The sequence below is a fragment of the Heterodontus francisci genome, unplaced genomic scaffold, assembly GCF_036365525.1.
Source record: "Heterodontus francisci isolate sHetFra1 unplaced genomic scaffold, sHetFra1.hap1 HAP1_SCAFFOLD_330, whole genome shotgun sequence".
Classification (NCBI taxonomy): Eukaryota; Metazoa; Chordata; class Chondrichthyes; order Heterodontiformes; family Heterodontidae; genus Heterodontus; species Heterodontus francisci.
The window spans coordinates 263018-268236 of record NW_027141448.1 but is presented as its reverse complement, the minus strand read 5'-3'; the positions used below and the strand labels follow the sequence as shown (position 1 = coordinate 268236).

The 5219-nt window shown below is 41.8% G+C and overlaps 1 non-coding gene across 1 annotated transcript; it reads left to right on the top strand.

The window, feature by feature from the left end:
* Positions 1-4549: 4549 nt before the first annotated feature.
* On the top strand, positions 4550-4622 carry trnaf-aaa (transfer RNA phenylalanine (anticodon AAA)). Its single transcript has one exon. It is a non-coding gene; the product is annotated as a tRNA-Phe (tRNA).
* The last annotated feature ends 597 nt before the right edge of the window (positions 4623-5219 follow it).

Here is a 5219-nt window from a genome sequence, read left to right as displayed (position 1 = left end):
AATTCGCTTCCTTATGCGTCCCTTGCCTTGGTTCTGATTTTCCAGTTGCACAATTTACTTTGAGATTATTTCCCAAGCACCAGTGGATTGAATTTGAGAAACAACACAGAGTCATTTACAACACAGAAGGTAGTCATTTGGCCGATTACGTCCATGCTGGCTCTCCCCGGAGCAATCTAGTCAGTTCCACTCACCAGCTGGATCCCTTTCCTCCTGCAAGTTTCTTTCCTTTAAGTATCCATCCAATTTCCTTTTCAAATCATTGATTGTCTCTGCTTCCACCACACTCGTGGGCCAAGACATTACCACCCACAACATAAAAAATTCCACCTCATCAAGGATGGAAAATACTTACATCTTCTATATTTGCTTATTCTCCATTTCTATGAGAATAGACTGGCAGTCAACATGAAAGGAAACCCAAAAATCTTCGAGCAGCATGTAAATGATAAGTGGGTAGTAAGAGGTTGAGTTGGGCCTATTAGGGACAAAAAGGATAATATAAGCTTAGCGGTGCAGGGCAATGTTAATCTACTTAATGAGTACTTTGCACCTGTGATCACTAAGGAAGTGGAATTTGACAAAATATCAGTTGAAGTGAAGAAAGTAGAGGCAATGGAGAGAGTACAAATTATGAGAGGGAGGTACTAAAAAGGCTGGCTGTGCTTAGGGAAGATAAATCACCTGGTCCGGATGGCTCACATCCCAGGTTGCGAAAGGAAATGCGGATGCAGATAACGGAAGGGCTTGCTATAATCTTCCAATCTTCCCTGGAAACGGGGGAGGTGCCAGAGGATTAAACAGTGGCAAATGCGACACCCTTATTCAAGAAAGGGTGTAAGGACAGTCCGGGTAACTACAGGCTAGTTAGATTAACAGCAGCGGTGGGTAAGGTTTTAGAAAGAATAATCAGGGTAAAAAATCAACAGTCACTTGGAGAGGTTCGAGTTAATTAAGGAGAGTGAGCATGGATTTATAAATGGGAGTTCATGCTTGACGAATCTAACTGCATTTTTTGATGAACTAACAGAGCAGCTTGATGAAGGGAATGCAGTGGATGTTGTTTATATGGATTTTAAGGAAATGTTTGACAAGGTACCACATAAAAGGGCGGTTAACAAAATTGAGGTTCGTGGTACAGGAGGGTCAGTGTCCAATTGGATAGAAAATTGGTTTAAGGACAGAAAACAGCGAGTCTTATTAAATGGTTCTTTGTCAGACTGGAGGATAGTCGACAGTGGTGTTCCCCAAGGGTCAGTGCTAGAACCACTGCTTTTTTTGCTCAAGGTAATTGACTTGGCTCTTGGAATACAGAGTAGAATCTCAAAATATGCCGATGACACCAAACTTGGAGGAGCGGCAAACAGTGAGGATGATATGAACTGCCTGCAACAGGACAGTGATAGGCTAGCAGAATGGGCAGACAGGTGGCAGATGGAATTTAATAGTGACAAGTGTGAGGTGATGTATTTTGGCATAAGGAATAGGGAGAGGCAGTAGATACTTAATGGCACAGTTCTAAAGAGTGTACTGGAATAGAGGGACTTGGGGTTCATGTGCATCAATCTTTGAAGGAGGCAAGTCATATTGCGAGAGTGGTTCGCAAAGCATATGGGATCTTGGGCTTTATAAATAGAGGCATTGAGTACAAAAGCAGGGAAGTTATGCTGAACCATTATAACACTCTGGTTAGGCCCCAATTGGAGTGTTGCTTCCAGTTCTGCTCAGCAGACTTTAGAAAGAATGTGAGGGTCCTTGAGAGGACGCAGAGGCGATTTACCAGAATGGATCCAGGGATGGGGGATTTTAGTTACAAGGTTAGGTTGGAAAAGCTAGGATTATTCTGCCTTTCTCAAAGGAGATTGAGTGGAGAATTGATAGAGGTGTATAACACCTCTAGAGAACAGGCCATCCTGGACTGGGTATTGTGTAATGAGAAAGGATTAGTTAACAATCTTGTTGTGTGGGGTCCCTTGGGGAAGTGCGCCCATATGATAAAATTCTTCATTAAGATGGAGAGTGAGAGAGTTGATTCCGAGACTCGGGTCCTGAATCTAAACAAAGAAAACTAAGAAGGTATGAGGCGGGAGTTGGCGATGATAGATTGGGGAACGTTACTTAAAGGGTTGACAGTGGATAGGCAATGGCTAGCATTTAAAGAGCGCATGGATGAATTACAACAATTGTTCATTCCTGTCTGTGCAAAAGTAAAACAGGAAGGGTGGCTCAACTGTGGCTAACAAAAGAAATTAAGGAAAGTATTAGATCCAAGGAGGAGAAATATAAAATGGCCAGAACAAGCAGCAAACCTGAAGATTGTGAGCAGTTTGGAATTTAGCAGAGGAGGACAAAAGGATTGATTAAGAAGGGGGAAATAGAGTATGAGAGTAAGCTAGCAGAGAACATAAAAACTGACTGTAAAAGCTTCTATAGATATGTGTAGAGAAAAAGATTAGTGAAGACAAATGTGGGCCCCTTACAGTCAGAAACGGGGGAATTTATAATGGGGAACAAAGAAATGGCAGACCAATTAAATACATACTTTGGATCTGTCTTCACAAAGGAGGATACAAATTATCTCCCAGAAATGTTGGGGAACATAGGGTCTAGTGAGAAGGAGGAACTGTATGAAATCAGTATTAGTAGGGAATGTTTGGGAAATTGATGGGATTGAAGGCCGATAAATCCCCAAGGCCTGATAATCTACATCCCAGAGTACTTAGGGAAGTGGCCCTTGAAATAGCAGATGCATTTCTGGTCTTTTTTCAAAATTCTATCGACTCTGGAACAGTTCAAATGGATTGGACGGTAGTTAATGTAACTCCGCTATTTAAGAAAAGAGGCAGAAAGAAAACAGCGAATTATATACCGGTTAGCCTGACATCAGTCGTGGGGAAAATGCTGGAGTCCATTATAAAAGATGTAATAGCAGAGTGCAATAATAACTCGTCTCCACTCCTAGTATTTCTAAATCCCACACATTCACTATAATGTGAACAATTATTTCCTGTTGTGTCTCACTCAGATTTGTAAACTTCACTGTATTGGAGTGAGGTGACATCTACTGGCGGGAAGCAAGAACTGCAATCAAGCAGCAGAAACTCCACAGTCTGTCAGGGTTAAAGAAACATTGCAATGTGAGGAAACAGCGAAGTGGTTTGATTGGGTAGATGGAGACATGATTCCACTTGTGGTCGTGTCTGAAGCAAAGGCCAGAAATACAAAATTGTCATTAATAAAAGAAATGAGGAATTCATGAAAAATGTAGCAACGTAGTGAATGGTTAGAATGTGGATAGAATAGAAAGTGAGGTTGGATGGACAGAAGCAGTCTGAAAGGATGGCTGAAACAAAAGGTGAGTGCCCTGAAACGTTAACTGTGTTTCTCACAGCACAGATGCTGCCAGAGCTGCTGAACATTTCCAGCACTTTCTGTTTTTATTTCAGCATTTGCAGGATGTTGCTTTGATCTGAAAAAAAATGGATGATTGGCTGGGGGGTTCACGTGAAATTCCACAGCAGCTAATAAAGCCTGACTTGTCAGTGGCTCGTTGGTCTATGGGTATGATTTTTGCTTTGGGAGTATGGTTAATTAACATGCGAGAGATCCCGGGTTCAAGTCTTGGACGAGCCCTGGTCTGCTGGCATTTTTAGATTAAGGTTATCTATTGGTTTCAGCCTTGCAGAAGGTGGAATTGACTTCCATGCGGAGCTGGCTTGAGGACCAGACAACTGGATTCAAAGAGCTTGTCGACAAAATTGTAATTAACTAAATGTACAGATAGCCAAGTGGGAATATAAAGTTGTTGCTGTAATTGTGACCTGACTCCAAAAACAACAGGACTGGGTTCTGGACTGGAATGGAATGGAATTCTTCAGTGTTTCTGTTGTTTGGCTTGCATTGACTCATCGATTTTCTTGTTTTTCACTTTGTCGATGCCTTTGAATAATTGTGGATCCTTCTTCAGAGTGTCTTCTTTCACCAGGTAGTTCTGACCTCTGATGATGTTGATTGTAATCAGCTTCAATTCGCTGATAGTTTTGGAAGTGAGCAGATTTCCTTTGCTTGAGTCTACAACATGGAACTCAGTCTGACATGTGGACCCATGGGAGGATTTGAATGCCATCCCTGCGTTGGAGTTGCATCCATCCAATAAGAGACCGAGTAGAAGTGACAGTTCTGTCAGTCGAATATGAGACTTTTAATGGCAGGGTTGTGAGTTTGAGTGCCAGTCTGTTTTTCCCTTTTGTAAGGCTTCATGAGCAGAGATTACAGGGAGTGTTTGAAATGAGCAAGTCTCGCTTTGATTCAGGACTCTTAGCTCTCTGCAGCATCTCACTGTGAAAGATTGAATTTGATCTCATTTAATTCTCAGCTCGGGGTCTGTGCGGCTCAGTGGCACTTCTGGCTGTCTCCCGCTTCACAATCCATCAGTACTGAGAAAGCAATGGGGAATATTACTCACATGTTGTGTTCTTTAATTTTTTGGAAAACTTGAATGTATGTATTTTCTTCCAAAACAAGGACAACAAGCCTCTGCTAATGTAGGGCTGAAATAGCTCAGTTGGGAGAGCGTTAAGCTAAAGATCTGAAGGTTCCTGGTTCAATCCCGGGTTTCAGTAATTTTGCTTCCTTATGCGTCCCTTGCCTTGGTTCTGATTTTCCAGTTGCACAATTTATTTTGAGATTATTTCCCAAGCACCAGTGGATTGAATTTGAGAAACAACACAGAGTAATTTACAGCATCGAAGGTGGTCGTTTGGCCTATCACGTCCATGCTGGCTCTCCCCGGAGCAATCTAGTCAGTTCCACTCACCAGCTCGATCCCTTTCCTCCTGCAAGTTTCTTTCCTTCAAGTATCCATCTAATTTCCTTTTCAAATCATTGATTGTCTCTGCTTCCACCACACTCGTGGGCCAAGTCATTACCACCCACAACAAAAGAAAGTTCCACCTCATCAAGGATGGGAAATACTTACATCTTCTATATTTGCTTATTCTCTATTTCTATGAGAATAGACTGACAGTCAACATGAAAGGAAATCCAAAAATCTTCGAGCAGCATGTAAATGATAAGTGGGTAGTAAGAGGTTGAGTCTGGCCTATTAGGGACAAAAAGGATAATATAAGCTTAGAGGTGCAGGGCAATGTTAATCTAATTAAAGAGTACTTTGTATCAGTGATCACTAAGGAAGTGGAATTTGACAAAATATCAGTCGA